The sequence below is a fragment of the Pinus tabuliformis genome, chromosome 8 (assembly GCF_031772625.1).
Source record: "Pinus tabuliformis cultivar Carrire ecotype Pingquan chromosome 8, CPIR1, whole genome shotgun sequence".
Taxonomy (NCBI): Eukaryota; Viridiplantae; Streptophyta; class Pinopsida; order Pinales; family Pinaceae; genus Pinus; species Pinus tabuliformis.
The window spans coordinates 1,055,530,125-1,055,548,010 of NC_142294.1; positions in this window are offsets into that span (position 1 = coordinate 1,055,530,125).

Genomic DNA, 17,886 nt, shown 5'->3' on the forward strand with positions numbered 1-17,886 from the left:
GGCCCAAACCACTTCTATAATTTGACACCTGTGTGAATTCTAATTTTGCTATCTATTTCTTTTAATACCGAGGTGCAACAACTAAGTAGTGGTGAAGAGATCAATCCACTGTACCCTTCTAGATGAGCATCCTCAACTAAGCTTTGGTGGCAAGGGTTTCCACCTTATACTAATATCTTCCAAGCGGAGTTTTGGAATGTAACCTTGTCAGCATAAAGATAATGTAGATGATACTGCACAACTAGAAAAGAAGTTTGGGAATTGGCATTAGTCAGGTTGATATTCCCCATTAATCATGAATACACATAATTACTGTCAATTTGCATTATCAACTTCAACTTCCAAAGTAAACTTTAAGGCTGTACAATTAAGCTAACCAACAAGCTGGTAGAGTACATACCTCCATTTACACTGGCTCAACCGCGCTGGGAAAGGCTGATGATTCAATGGTAATTACTTGGAAATTTTATATTCTTTTCCATGTTGTTCCTTGCCCAGAGCACAAGTTATGATTATAATAAATTTACTCACTTGATTCATCATGAATTTTATATAAACAACTATTATATAACAATCTAGAAGATTTGTATGACACACCTAATCATGAGCATTTCCATTGCTATTGATAGTTTTTGTTTTGCAGTTGTGGTTTGGCCATTGAGTTCATCATCGAGCATATAGCCTTGTTATCCCAGTCAATGCTAGTTTTCGAACATTAAGTTGTTATGGAAACTTTTAGTTATATAGCGACATCTATGATGTGTTGTTAAATTGATGCACTCTACATATCTAGTTCAATGACTTGTAACCATGCTCTTTCCTTCCCATTAGGTCCGAGAGTTCAACCTAGGCTCTAATACCACTTGTCATGAACCCCTTGTTCCACTTTCATATAATATATATATATATATATATATATATATATATATAGTGTTCGCTGTAGTATACACCAAGGTTACTGGTTTCACCAATTTCTCATTATTCTGGTATAAACTATAGAATTTCCTATCCTACTTCCAAAGAAGACTCCCTCACAAATCTTAACCTTTTCCCCTTATTATATAGGAGTTTGGGATCGATATACCTACCTGCACAATAATCCCTTACTCCACCTCATAGATGTGTGTTATTAAATTATAATGATAATCATGGGATTTGCTTCATCGAACCAATAATATTAGGAACTATACTCATTCTACACATAATTCTCCGAGTCATAAATCGTTATATGCTTCCTTCGATACTTTTGCTCAAACTGCAGGATATGCCATACTCTTAATATATATATATATATATATATATATATATATATATATATATATATATATATATAGGCATATTATTTCTTTAATCACTTAGGACCCCTATTGCTTTGAGGTGTATGTCACTGCTGCTCATTCAAGATGTGGTAGCTCTTTGCTTATATGTAGTCACGATATAATGATCCTTGAATACTTATATGTGCCTTGCTACAAAGTATCTCGCCCTCTTAATCTTATGTATGGCTTTGCATGGGGTTTGGTGGTGTAACTAGGTGAATGAATCCAAACCTACTTCTTATCATTGTAATGAGGATTACAATAATACAAACCCATGTGGTATACCATTTCTATGCTCAGAACCTCAATGTGATATGTGGGTGATGCCTTATCTTTTTCATTCTATCCTTAAATTATCTTTAGTATGCAACCTATTAGCTTGCATATAGTTTTAAATACACCGAGTTGATTAGGCACATTATTGGCTCAAGGTTATTCATGGATACTTAATGCTATAAGTAGTGTTAACTGATGGAGACTTTATTTATGAGCATAGCCACCATTCCTTACTTTTAATGTCTCCATACTTTAATTAAATGCTCACCTTCTCCACCGTAGAATGGTAAGGAAGATTGTACGCCTGGAGAATGACTTGTCAAACACTACTAGATCGATGCAAGGCCAATGCAGCACACCCCATGTGCCAGGAACATGGGCAATGTCCAAATTTTTGTTTCCGTGTATAGCTCAGGTGGCGTGAAGCATTCCTACAGTTGGAAATACCTCTCTTCCATCCCTAAACCTTTCCGCTTCTCTTTACTTTTGTCCATTGTTGGTTAACCTATGCTCTAGTCTCAACCACAATGATAACCGAGAGGTTTGAACAACTGCCTTGGTTACCCGAGTATGTGTATGCACATCCTCTGTTCCTTGTTCTGCAAGTACAATACTGAGATTCAGACGCAACTGCCAGGTTAATCCTCTTTCTGACAGGTAATTTGCATCCTCTTCGGTGGATTATTTATATTTCCCGCATTAATTTAAAGCTATAAACTTAGTATGATTACTTGGGTGTCTTTGGTACGATGGATTTATGGACTTTATACCATGTGTGGGTGCCATTGATTAATAATTTTAGCATTTGGGGCATTCCAGGTTTGTTACTACACCTCGGCGGGGATTTCGGCATAGTTACTTTCACCATGCTTCCTGAGATACAAGAAAAGAATCATTGGCATGTTGTAGAAGTTTGTTGTTGCAAAACTTTATGTGGGTTTTCATTTCCAGTGAATTCTCAATTGGTAGCTTCTATCAATAACGACTTGTCGCTTTCACTGGATGCTAAACTCACTGGTTGTAATTTATTAAATTCAAGTGCCCCTGATTGCATAGTTTTGATGTTGTAGGATTTACTGAAGCTCACTGTCTCTGATAGTGTTTTCCCTACAATTAATTAACTTGTGACATCTTTGTATAATGATGGCAATGAAAGTTCGAGATGTTAATCCGAAATTTTGAACTTTCCTTATCAATTTCTTTTTCTTTCAGAATATGCTTGGTATGTCAACGCCTAAGTTAGATAGGTTATATTGTATTTTAATTGCGCCGTAATAGAAGGACATTTGAAGTTACTACCGGTTGGGTTTTTAGCCTGATTGTTTTACTCTGTCCTCATTTTTGTATATTGTATTTGGCTAGCTTGCCGAACAACTACACTCTATTACATTATGGGAATTCTCATTTTGAATGGCTATGAGCATTCCAAGTTCAATCGATTGTTCCAACTTTTACAAGTTTAGGAATCATGATAGTCAGATTGATATGGCAATAAAGAGAGTGGTTTACTATTATTATTATTTCGTGCATTACTTACATGGTTGTGAGAAATATACTACCCCTAACTATTGTACTCGAAGTATTTCTCCCCCAATTTTGTGATAAGATTCTATCTCGCTTATATAGAATGTGCTTCTCTTGTTGTTCCATTTTCTAAGGTAATAACTAATACGTTTTTTTTGGTCAATTTAGTGTCCTAAATTGCTCTACATAAATTATCAATCCGGGTATTGTAAACTGATGAAGTATAGTGCACTATATGTGCTAGATGGCCCTTCCTACTTCAGTGTTTTTGAGTTTTAAGTTGTTTTGGGGGTTTTTATCTTTTAATTCCTAACAAAATCTTAAATCTATTGCTGCTAAGAATCTAGAGAAAATGAAATGAGAGCTACAAAGTGCTTTAAGCCAAATTTGGAAGTAAATTTTTAACCAAGAAAATGAAAACAAAGTTTCTCTTCTCTCTATTATGATTGTTTCCAAAACATGAACTAAAAGGACTTAAGAGTGAAATTGCAACTACTATATAATCAATACACTGAAAATGAGATTGCAGCTATCTAAGATGAACCAAAAATGAAATACTGAAAATAAGATTACAATTATTGTCTAATTTATAGCAGAATCAAAACTTAATGAACAACTGAAAATGGAATTGCTACTAAATGAAAAACTATTATCGAAAATGAAATTGCAACTAATCTATCATAAAAAATAAATGAAGTGTTTTGTCACTCTGCTACAGAATTTTGGGAGAACTAACTCCTTGTGATAGCATTTTGAGGGATTCAATACTTCATTGTTCTAAAACTGAAAATGAAATTGCAACAAAATTAAATGAAAGACTAAGATTGAAAGTAAAATTGCAACTAATCTATTATAACAACTAAATGAAGTGCTTTATCACTTTGCTACACAATTTTGGGAGAACTACCTCCTTGTGATATCATTTTGAGGGACTCCATACTTCATTGTTCTAAGAAAAAGTAAACATAATAATGCAGAGAAAGACTCATTTGTAAATGAAATATTTCACCAATTAGTTTTAGATGAACCATCAACTGAAAGGGCTTTCAGAAACATTCACTTACAACATGAGTTATTAAACTAACAACAAAATGGCATTGATCAGTTAAATTCATAATCTAAAGACTAATGAATAGCAAGTGAAAGAAACTACACTAATGATCAACAAATCTAAATTACTCTATGCTACTGACATCAACTTCAAGCTATTGATAAGAAACTAGAAAGTAGTGAAACAAAAGAGATATTCTGTGGACACAAGCTGCATTATGAATAGAGTTAGAAAATGGTTATAAACATCATGAAAAAAACATAGTGAATTTACAATGAACTATGAAAGACAAAACATAAATCAAATGTAACCTTGACCAACGCAGGGGCCCTCAGCAAAGATCTCGGATTATAAGCACTTAATCAACACTCCAACAACGCTTCAGGTATCCATGAAACATAGTCTTTATATTAAAACAGAGAATGAGTTCGTCAAACTATAGAGTGAAAATATGAACTTAATACATAAGCAAAAAATTGAACTTGTTTTGCATTCTTCACACAGGTATTTATAGAGAAATTATATAACTATTTTAAAGAGATAATTAAGCTACAAAAAAACACGTAGACAGGCAAGTATGCGGAATTATTGTCCTTGGTTTCTTGGAAACATAAATCTTATGGTAATGGCTATTGGATTTTGTTTGCGCAGGTGGCAGATGAAGTCCGAGGCCTCAGGAAACTGCTTCGGATCCCATCATTGAGAAACGTGTACAGAACAGAGTCCTGTTTTCCATAGGTTTCTATGTTTGACTTTCCTTTGACCAGATTCTTCCTCATCGATCTAGGCCATATGAATAGGATACGATCCATGCCCTGATGTTTTCCAAGCTACCCATGTAGTCCTTTTCCCCTCTTGACACGTGGAACCTACAAAAGCGTGGCAGTAGCTGCGGAACAACTGATTAGCTGCACAATGTGGTTGCATTTTGTAGCTAAAAGACAAAAACTTATTCAAATAGCAAACATAAAAGTATAACCTGTAAATCACTGAAATATACTCCTTGAGGCAGTGTGTAATGGTTTTTGATGATAAGGATACATTTTTCATGGAAAAACAGAGAAGGAAGGATGAGAAAAGTAGCTAAGGGAAAGGCAATTTTGGAACTCAACATACCCCCATTGCTAGACTATTGCATGTGCCCATGCAATAAAAATTGTAAAATCCCTCCTCCTATTGCATTTGTTTTGATACTTCAGCCAAAACATCCAACCTCTTCTTTCTTTTCTTTGTACCAACTTCCATCCTAGGCTTCCTCATGAGAAATCTGTACTTAAGGTTGATAAGTGCCCTGTTTAGCTTCTTATTCTTCCTTTTTAGTTTTCTATTCTTCTTGTGCCATAAACCTAAGTGAAGCATGGTGTTATCATGGATAATCTTATCCAACTTGTTTTTTTCTTTTAAGGCTTCATTTTCTCTTTGGATATGCCTATTTCGAACTTCTAGCTCATATATTTCCTGTTTAAGTGAGCTAGTCAAAGTTTCTTGTGATGTGGCAGGTTGCTCAGGATTAGATGAAGTCCCTGGGTCCACTGATGTACTCTTTTTCTCCAATGACTCTATGTAGTCATAAATCTGTTGTTGGACCAGATCAATGCCTGGAGAGGCTCTTCTTGGACTGCTTTCAAAGTTTTGTTGAGGAGAGTTCTATGGGATTTGCTCATATGGAATGTTGTCATGGGACAGAGTTGGAGTTTCTTCCCCCAAATCTATGACCTGGGTCTCTTTTGATTTTGCTTTCTTCACTTTGCTGCTGAGTCTAGAACTTCTCCTCAAACTTTAGAAGCCTATGATTTCTTCCTCTATTACCTATTTCCTTTTTCCCTTCTCCTTCTCTTTCTTGAGTTGATCTCTGATTTTGATTAATCTCTCTGAAAGCAGCTGTTCATCCTCCTTAGGTGATGAAGTTTTAGGAATATTCTTGTGGATTTCCTCAACCTTTTCTTTCATTTTTCTTCTCTACTTTGTCTACTTTTTGATCTCTGTTAATGTTTCAGAGATGGAATCTTCCTCATTGTTTTTCTGTGTTGAAGTTTCAGGAGTGTTTTGAATGGTAAGACTGGTCTTCCTTCTCCTACTTCTTTTTACAGAACTTCCCTCAGGCAATTCTAGAGCATCTTGGAAGAAGTTTCTGACCAAAAAGTCATCCCATGTGTCCCCTACACTCTTTAAGTGATGTTCAACTAATTTTTTACTAGTCCATGATGATAAAGAGTGGTTTCTATTGCTTCAATTTTCTTTTGAACATTAGTGGCCATTCTTCTCAAACTATTCAACAGGAAAAATGGGAGATTGAGGGTTCCATCTTCAAGAAAATTCATTAACAGTCTTATGTGACATACATACATGGAACCAAATCTTCCCTCGCATGTAATAAACTTTTGAAAAATTAATGGCATGCTACTCCATTTGCCCTTAAGTGCAGAGATTGGAATTCCTTTCGTAAAAACTGAAGTGTCCATACCTGGATTTTTGAGAATGACCTTCTAGGTTTCATCATGAAATTCTTTGTTCTTGAACCACCTCTCTCCTAGCCTTGGTAGCTCGGTTGCTTTAGCAATAAAAGACTCGGTCACTGCAAATTTTATGTCACCTATTTCCACGTCTATCCCATCAAATGATCTGGAAAAAGATTTGGTGATTTCTTTATTGTAACCATTGAATTTCTTGATGAAACTTAACCAACCAACCTTCTGCAACATTCCTTTCAACTAAGGATAACCTTCCATGTACTTCACCCCTATGGGTTTAGTTCTGTCGATGAGCCCCATCACTTCTGTTCTTTGCTATTCTTCAAAATTCCCTTCACTGATTGAGAAATGGAGTGACTGTGTAAAGATGATTGTGTATACGACAGTGGAACAATTGGTATATAGAAACAAAAATAACTATGGATATGGGGACGAAATGACAAAATATATGGAAGTAAAATGACTATGAGTATGGGATAAAACGAATGTACATACAGGTATACAAAAAAAGAGTAGCTGTATGCATAAGATGTGTGGAAACAGAGTGTACTCAACATATATGAAACAGAGTGTCTGTATACGTAAACTGTGTGAAAAACAAAGTGACTGTTATACACAGAGAATACAAAAACAGAGTGACTGTGTGCACAAGGTAACAGATTGTTTGTATGCACAAATATATGAAAACAGAGTGATTTTATACAAAAAAAGGTTGCGGAAGTATAAGAGAAGAAAACTTGGTGTAATATATGAACAATTAGGGTTTTTAGGAGTCGTATTCAAATATGTTACGTCATGAATCTAACCGTTTAACAGGTGTGATGGAGAAGTCCAATTAAGTACGAGTCATTTGAGTTTAAAACAGAGATTGCATCTTTAGATCAATAGGTATTAAAGATGGAAGGTGTGGCAGAATCATCATGGCCGTCAAATCTCATAATGATAAATCAAGGAGTCATGTGATTATACGAGTTATACAAACTTATGTTTTCTATTGCTTTTTGAAATAAGTTTTTGTTTTTACCTTTTCGAACCATACCTTCTGCTTGCTAACCTCTTGTTGTTTTCTTCCACAGGTGCTTATATGTGTTTGGTCTTCAAAAGTTGTTCTCTCCTCAATTGCCTGCATATGGAATTTTATTATGAACTGGCCTTTTTATGCTTGGACTGATGATCAAACTGTTGTTGCAGAATCAGATTGGTTGCAAAACAGGATTAGCTATGGAATGGAAACAACTGTAGAATTTAAAATAGAGAATAAATATGACTTTATGAATGAATGGAATGGAGATGGCTGTGTGAGTGAAAATATGACAAGATGAAAAATGGAGATGGAAAAAACACTGGAGAGGAAAAATTTATTGGTGGAATATGATAGTGGAGTGAAGTGAAACTTTGCAAAAGTAAAACAGAGATAAAACAATAATTTTTTGAGAATGCAAAGTGAGTCACCATTTTTTTTCTTTAGAAAAGGAAATGGAAAATATAGGGTTTCAGAAGCTTCCGATTTTCACCCTGTATTTTCTGTATAAGCATGCCAATCAGTGATTGGTTTTCAACCTTATAATTTTTTATTTTTATTTTTTTATTTCTATTTTTTATTTTTTATTTTTGTATAGGAGAAACAAAGACTAAGTTGTTGGAGAAGAAGGATTCTTCTTCACCAACTTCATTTCAGAATTGTTCTGAAAGATCTTAATGAACTACTCCTTTGAGATTGGTTTTTGATAAATTTTCAATCTATGACCATTCATAAGGAGAGGAGTCTGACTTTTATATATTGTTCTGATCCTTACTGCTCCATTACTGAAAAATTTTTCAATCTCATATGGCCCAAGCCAATGATTTTGAAACTTCCCTTGAAAATCTTTAAACTTTGAATCAAATAACAGTGCCCAATCTCCCTCTTGAAACTTCTTGTCTTTGATGTACTTTTCATGCCACTTAGCCCTCTGTTATTGAACTAGACCAGTCTTTTGAACAACCTCTTGTATAATTTCATCAAGTTCATTCAATTTCTCTAGTCTATGCTTTTGAACTTCTGATAAATCCATCCCCAAATGGACTGCCATCTTGAAAGTTTTGACTTTGAACTCTATGGGAAACAGGACTTGCTTCCCATAAACAATTTCATAGGGTGTATGTCCAATTGTGTTCCTCCATGTAGTTCTATAGGCCCATAAGGCTTCAGGAAGCCTTTCTGCCCAATCTCTTCTATTTAGATGCACAGTCTTGGTGAGGATTCTTTCAATCACTTTATTTGTAGACTCCACTTGACCATTTTCTTGTGGATGATAGGGAGTGGATTTCCTATGCTTGATTTTGTATTCCTCCATAAGCATCTCCACCATGTTGGATGTGAATTGAAGTCCCTGATTTGTCAAAATTTCTCTTGGAACACCAAAGCGAATAAAAATATCCCAAAAAAGAAAACTAACTACAGAATTTTCGTTAGCAAAAGTAATGCTTTGGCTTCTACCCATTTGGTGACATAATCAGTGCATACCAATATATATTTTTTCTGCTTGGATGGAGGATTAATAGGTCCAATAAAGTCTAAAGCCCATTTTTCAAAGGGTTCGATAAGTACCTAAGGTTGTAATGGCATTTCATTTGAGGGAGCAGGTTTCCGTACCATTTGGCAACTGTCACACTTTCTGACGTATTCTTTAGCATCTTTGAAGATGGATGGGAAATAATATTCTAAGGAAAGGATTTTATAGGTTGTCCTCTTGTCAGCAAAGTGTCCACCACACAGCTCATCATGACATGCTTTGAGAATATTAGGCATCTCATCTTCCCTAACACACCTTCTGATCATAAGATCTAGCCTTGTTTTATACAATTCGTTAATGATCCATGAATATCTTGCACTATCTTGAATAATATTTCTTTTCTCTCTAGGAAATAAATGTGAAGGTAACTTCCCTATAACCAAGTAATTAGCAACATCTGAAAACCAAGGAGTTTGAGTAGTTACTGAAAAGAGATATTCATCAGGAAACTTATCTTCAATTGGAGAGTCTTCTTTGATATTCTGAATCCTGGACAAGAAATCAACATCTGTGTTTTTTTTTCGAGGTCTATCTAGCACAATAATATTGAATTCTTGCAAAAGTAAAAGCCATCTTGTAACTCTGCCATTAGTAATAGGTTTATTCATCAAATATCTAATTGTAGAGTGATCTGTATGAAAAAAGGTTTCATAGCCTGTTATATAGTGTATGAACTTGTTAATTGAATGAACAACAACTAAGAAATTTTTTTCAGTTACAGTATAATTCAACTCAGTGAAAGTCAAATTTTTACTTGTATAGTAAATGGCATAAGGAATCAAATCTTTTTTTTCCTAATACAGCTCCCAGAGCTGTATCTGAAGCATATATAGAAATATGGAAAGGAAGTTTCCAATTTGATCCTCTTAAGATAGGTGCTTCAGATATTTTTTCTTTCAAGGTTTCAAATGCTAGTTGGTAATCAGGGTTCCACTTGAATTCACAATCTTTTGTAAGCAATTTGAAGAGTGGAGATGCTATGTTAGTGAAGTTTTCTATAAAGCTTCTATAATATCCTGTAAATCCTAGAAAACTTTTAACATCCTTTTTGGAATTTGGAATTTACAACTTAGAGATAACTTCAACTTTAGACTTGTCAACTTTAATCCATTCTCTCGAAATGTGATGTTCTAAAACAATACCTTCTGTAAACATCATAACACATTTTTCATGGCTTAGTGAAAGGTTTGTTTCTTTACATCTTTTAAGGAATTTTTCCAAATTCTCCAAAGCCTCCTCAAACGTGTTACCATAAATTGTAAAATCATCCATATATACCTCTACACAATCATGTATTAGATCAGAAAAAAATCCTAGTATTTCCCTTTGGAATGTTGCAAGTGCATTACATAACCCAAAAGGAAGCACTCGGTAGGCAAAAGTTCCCCATAGACAAGTAAATGTGGTTTTATCCTAATCCTCAGGTGCTACCTGAATTTGATTATAACCACTAAAACCATCCAAGAATGAGAAATACTTTTTACCTGCTAATGTATCTAACACTTGAGCTATAAAGGGCAAAGGAAAGTGATATTTCAAGGTTGCTTTATTCAATTCTTGGCAATTAATGGACACCCTCCATTTACCATTCTTTTTAGGCACAATTACCAAAGGAGAAACCCATTGGCTATCTGAAATTGGGTAAATGAAGTTTACATTGAGTAATTTTTGGAGCTCTTCTTTCACAATTTCCCTAAGATTTGGATTCATTATTCTTTGAGGTTGTCTGATTGGTCTACTGTTTTCCTCAATATAGATATGATGGATACAGGTCTTAGGATCAATACCTTTCATGTTGGTATACTCCCATGCAAATGCTACAGAATGTTTTTTGCAATAATTTGGTTAGATCTTCTTGTTGTAGTTTCTCCAAGTTTTTGTTTATGTTCAATGTCCTACCTAGAAAAATTTCAATTGTAGAGCTACCAAAATCTTCCATAGAATAGAGAGACATCTGCCTAGATGGCAAGTATTCAATATTAGATATTTCCTAAAATTGTTCACGATCATACTATGAAGATGTTTCAAAATTTTCCATTGTGTTCAAAATTTGACTATCTTCACTAATTTCAGATATAGTAAAGAGAGGCTAAATATAATCTTCATCACTAATCCATTCCTTGTCATCTATTTCTGTTATTGCTTTTGCTGGAGGATACAAAGAAAATTTCTTTGTTGAATTACCATCAGAAATATACATGTCACCAGATCTACAACTAATAAAAGCATTAGTTGTGGCCAACCGAGGTCTTCCTAATTTGAGTGGGTGTCCTCCTAAATTATTCTTGGGAGTTAAAATCATGAAATCAACAGGATATTACCAAGAATCTAAGGAGACTGAAATATCTTCTAGCACACCATCTAGTTTAATTACTGATCTATTTACAAGTTGCAGTAGGGTAGCTGTGTAAAGAAGGTTAAGAAGTTTAAGCTGCTCCATAGTTTGTCTACTCATAATATTATTGCTGCCTCTAATTCAATAAATGTGTTTGGAATTTCAATCCCATTTATATGTGTCTTGACAATTGGACTTCCTGGATCCACATATTTTTGCATGGTAATCTTTCCCATCATGATGTCTTCTATCTTTCCTACCAGGTGAATTCTTTTTTTTTCTCTCGGTTTTCTTCCTGGTATTTTGATGCTCAACTCCTTTATTGTCTTGGCTAGAATAGGAATTTCTCTAATGGATTGTAGAAAAGGAATTTTGATGCAAACATTCTTCAATTCATCTATAAAATCATATTTGGGCAACAAGATCCGTTTTTCTACCCCTCTATCAATTTGTAATCTCTCAGGAAAAGGAGGCATAGAAGTAGATGTTGGTTGCTCAATTATAGGAGTTGTGTTTATTGATTCTTTTTGTTTTTGTTTTTCTATGTTTTGGTTTTGGAGAGATGTTCCCTCAAAACTTTTATTGAATTTCAGAGAATCCTCCTCAAAAGTGTCTTGTTCTTGAATAACTATAGAAGGTTTTTCCTTTTATAATATCCTACCAGATCTAAGTTGAACATCATTAAGATCTAGAGGAGTAATCATGTAAGTTGGAAATTGTTGTCCTTCTACTATGTAAGCATTCTGAGGGTTCTTATTATTGGGGTTTGGTAATGGTTGGGCAGGTAGATGATTTGGTTTTTGTTGAAATGGAAGTAAGAGTTAAGGATTTTGACCTTGTTGTGGAGGTTGTGGTGGAAATGGCAATGAAAGTTGAGGGTTTTGATTTGGAAGTTGTTGCTGATTTTGTGAGGGAGGATAATTTTGATAAGATGGAGGATATTGGTAATATTGGGAAAATCTCCCATAAGGATTTTGTACCCCTTGTGCCCATGGTTGAGATTGATACTAAGATTGAGGTTTAGGCCAAGGTTGTTGCCAAGATGGTGGGGGTTGAAGATACATTGGATTGTTGAATCCTTGATTTTGTGGCCCCTGCCAAGGTCGTCTTGAAACAAAACAAAGAGATTCTATAGGATTTGGGGTTGTTTCCTCTTGAAAGACAGCCTTAAGACCTGGGATTGAAGGACAATCCTTGGTCTCATGACTTTCTAAACAAATCATACAAGTTTCTACAATTTTTGCATATAAAGGGAATTCCCTTAGAGCATGTTTCTTTCTTCATTTTGGACAAAATATGGTTAAAGCATCAGCCTCTGTTTTTTGCTTGTTTTGAATTTTAAGGGTGTCTAGTTTCTCACTAAGGCTCCCTAAAATGTCAGTTTTAAACTCATCAAGCATATTGCCAATTTTTGCCCTACTTACAGATCCTGTTGCAGATTTGTTTGTTCTAACAAGAGAAGGATCTCTTGGTCCTTTCCCGGTTTTAGACTTCCCCCTTGAGAGATGAACACATAGTTCTGCTATGTCACTCAATGGAAGTTGAGAGATATCTCCCTCCCCCATCATGTTAAGGATTTCTATCCATTCATCTCTAATGGCCTTTAAAAAAATAGCTTTCAAAGTTTCTTCATCTAAATTGTTCATCTTTGCTCTTTTCAAATTATAGTTGAATCTCTCAAGCAAATCCTCTAAGTTTTCATCTTCCTTTTGTATCATTTTGAACACCTCATCTTTATGATTAGTAGGCATACAATAATCTAAATATCTATCCAAAAATGCATGTTTCATGTCATTCCAAGTTCTAATGGATTGAGTGACTAACCCAATAAACCATTTCAAAACAACCCCTTTTAGTGTTGAAGGGAACAATTTGAGTTTTTGAGAGTCTTCTAAATAGTCATAGGTTCTGCAAAAGACTTCAAACTCAAACAAAAATGTTTCATGATCCTCACTTCTCAACCCATAAAAGTTTGGGAGGACATATGGTGAAATGTTTTTCATTGTGGTATGTGTCTCCTCATCCACTATAGGGAATCCAAATGAGTTATCTACTTCCCTATTTCCTCTGCCTCCTCCATTATTACCTCTACCTCCTCCATCTTGTTCTTATTCTACCATTATAGTTTCTTCAGAGTCAGTATAGGGCTCAACCTACAAGGTTATTCCCTCCTCCTTTGGTTCTTCTATTAATGGACTATGAGAGAGAGTTTCTACTTTTTCTTCCTCACCAGGTATTCCTAATTCTTCAACTACAATAGGCTCCCCTGTGGAGGTGAAAAAGGTCTTCTCTCCTAGGACTGTTTTGGTGGATGATGTAGGAGAATCTTCTGATTGAATTTATGCCCCTTGAATTCAAGGAATCCTATGGCTGGGAGTATGAGTCTGGGATGGAGGTGTGTCTTTTCTAACTCTTGGTGGAGTAGGTAGAGTTGTAGGAATCGAATTTCTGGCCGTAGCTATAAATCTACCCCTAGAGTCTCATTCTCTATGCATGTCATTATTTTTTTTTTGTTTTTGTTTTTTTGTTGTTGTTTTTTTTTTTTTTTATGAATGTATGAGATAAGGCTACCTAGTTACACTTCCCTGACAACGGCACCAAAATGTTTGGTCAATTTAGTGTCCTAAATTGCTCTACATAAATTATCAATTCGGGTATCATAAACTGATGAAGTGTAGTGCACTGTATGTGCTAGATGGCCCTTCCTACTTCAGTGTTTTTGAGTTTTAAGTTGTTTTTGGGGTTTTGATATTTTAATTCCTAACAAAATCTTAAATCTACTGCTGCTAAGAATCTAGAGAAAATGAAATGAGAGCTACAAAGTGCTTTAAGCCAGATTTGGAAGTAAATTTTTAACTAAGAAAATGAAAAAAAAGTTTCTCTTCTTTCTATTGTGATTGTTTCCAAAACATGAACTAAAAGGAATTAAGAGTGAAATTGCAACTACTATATAATCAATAAACTGAAAATGAGATTGCAGCTATCTAAGATGAACCAAAAATGAAATACTGAAAATAAGATTACAACTATTGTCTAATTTATTGCAGAATCAAAACTTAATGAACAACTGAAAATGGAATTGCTACTAAATGAAAAACTATGATTGAAAATGAAATTGCAGCTAATCTATCATAAAAAATAAATGAAGTGTTTTGTCACTCTGCTACACAATTTTGGGAGAACTACCTCCTTGTGATAGCATTTTGAGGGATTCAATACTTCATTGTTCTAAAACTGAAAATGAAATTGCAACAAAATTAAATGAAAGACTAAGACTGAAAGTAAAATTGCAACTAATCTACTATAACAACTAAATGAAGTTCTTTATCACTCTGCTACATAATTTTGGGAGAACTACCTCCTTGTGATATCATTTTGAGGGAATCCATACTTCATTGTTCTAAGAAAAAGTAAACATAAGAATGCAGAGAAAGACTCATTTATAAATGAAATATTTCACAACTTAGTTTTAAGATGAACCATCAACTGAAAGGGCTTTCAGAAACATTCACTTACAACATGAGTTATTAAACTAACAACAAAATGGCATTGATCAATTAAATTCAAAATCTAAATACTAATGAATAGCAAATGAAAGAAACTACACTAATGATTAGCAAATCTAAATTACTCTATGCGACTGACATCAACTTCAAGCTATTGATAAGAAACTAGAAAGTAGTGAAATGAAAGAGCTATTCTGTGAACACAGGCTGCATTATGAACAAAGTTAGAAAATGGTTATAAACATCATGAAAAAAACACAGTGAATTTACAATGAACTATGAAAGACAAAACAGAAATCAAATGTAACCTTGACCAGTGCAGGGGCCCTCTGCAAAGGTCTCGGATTATAAGCACTTAATCAACACTCCAACAACGCTTCAGGTATCCATGAAACAGAGTCTTTATATTAAAACAGAGAATGAGTTCTTCAAACTACAGAGCGGAAATCTGAACTTAATACATAAGAAAAAAACTGAACTTGTTCTGCGTTCTTCACATAGGTATTTATAGAGAAATTATACAACTATTTTAAAGAGAGAATTAAGCTACAACAAAACATGTAGACATGCAAGTATGCGGAATTCTTGTCCTTGGTTGCTTGGAAACATAAATCTTATGGTAATGGTTGTTGGATTCTATTTGCGCAGGTGGCAGATGAAGTCCATGGCCTTAGGAAACTGCTTCAGATCCCATCACTGAGAAACATGTACAGAACCGAGTCCTGTTTGCCATAGGTTTCTATGTTTGACTTTCCTTTGACCAGAGTCTTCCTCATTGATCTAGGCCAGATGAATAGGATACGATCCATGCCCTGATGTTTTCCAAGCTACCCATGTAGTTATTTTCCCCTCTTGACATGTGGAACCTGAAAAAGTGTGGAAGTAGCTGCGAAACAGTAGCTGCAAAATGTGACTGCATTCCGTAGCTAAAAGACAAAAACTTATTAAAATAGCAAACATAAAAGTATAACTTGTAAATCACTGAAATATACTCCTTGAGGCAGTGTGTAATGGTTTTTGATGATAAGGATACATTTTTCATGGAAAAACAGAGAAGGAAGGATGAGAAAAGTAGTTAAGGGAAAGGCAGTTTTGGAACTCAACATGTTTTGTTGTACAAAATCATTATTTTAATACTAGACTTCCAGATCCTTTGTATTGTTCTGAAGAAAATACCAGAGTTTGCATGTATCTTGGTGATACCATATTCTGTTTATAAAAGCTTGCCTAGTATTTCTAAAACACTCAACTTCTATTTTACCAATTGTTCTATGTGTTGCTATTCATAATTTTACTCTTTTTTTGAAAAACACAATATAGGTATTGTTGAATTGGCTTGATTATACTAGACTCCATTATATCTAAGTGTCATTCTTGTCTTCTATTATATGTATGTGCATGTATACAAGGTAATGTTTATTTCTCATACCTTTTTATTTATTCTTAACAAACTGTTATCATCTAGTGCTCAAATATGTATACTTCCTTTAGACCAATACCCATTTTTTGTTTTTATTTTCATTCTTATGAATGAAGTTCTTCTCGACCATCCTAAGTTAAATACTCGGGTCTAACTATCTTCCCCATGAACATCCTGGTTATGAAATCAAATCAGGAAGTTCCCATTTAATGGAGAATCCTATGCACACAATTTACATTTCGGTGGTATTTTCTTAGGGATTTCTATCAAAAGTGTACCAATTCTATCTATAGTCAATAGGGCTTATAACCTCCCAAGTTTTCTCTAATTGAACTCCTAGTCAATAGTAATTCATGTAAAACTATTGTTTCACCATGGTAACCACATCTTTTCTGCATGCATATAAAATAAAACAACATTCTACTAAATACAACCATGGAGGCCACATATTTTCTGCATGCAGATAAAATAAAACAACATTCTACTAAATACAATTTTGTTGATTAATCCCAATGACTAACATACTTATTACACCATACAACATTAATTCCACGCAAAATATTAAGTATTCCAGTTCAGCGCATCAGATACCTAACCTATTTGAATAAAATCATAGAGCACATAAAAAAAATGAAATAAATCCCCAGGGGAGTACTTGGAAGTTCACACCTGCTCACCACCCAACCTAGAGTTGTTTCCTCCAGTTCACCCATGAGTTGAGAATCCATTTTGTTTTTTCCAAGGAATCAACAACCTCTATCGTTTCCTTCAACAGGTATTTAATACGTTGCTTTCATGATAATATTTCCATTAGCGGCATCCCGCTTTTCTAGAACTTTTTATCCTTTGCCTAGGCTTTTCCATAAAATCTCGCCTTTCTCTCCCGCAGTGCTTTTATGTTTTTTCCAAGCTTAACATCTTTCTCCAACTAAGCAACTTAATGGATCTTTCTCTCCCATCCATTAAGCTTATCTAGAATTTTATCTAGATTCCTTATCATGAAAGAATTACCCAATCTCATTTACGTATGAGATTATATTCTTTTGTTTTGGCAAGATTCTTGTTTATAGGTGTCTCATTCCAAGTACCTATGCTCTATTTATTTATTTATTATCAATGATTCATTTACATCATTGTTCCCGTATTTTTCATGGATTTTCCACGATTCTAGTTAAAACAATATTACAGTAGCAGAGGGATATTACACGACGGGTGCAGTGGGGGCAGACCCAAGGATGGGGGCATACCCAAGGATGGTGGGTAGATTAACCCATGGTTTTGCACATGGTTTTCATGCATGGTTTTGGGCATGATGGTTTTATGCCCATGGTATTTTGTAGATCCGTTCAGGGGAACTACGATTATGTTCTAATCTAGGGTTAATGGATTGGGGTTTATGAATGCTTCAACATGTATATATATGTATTAT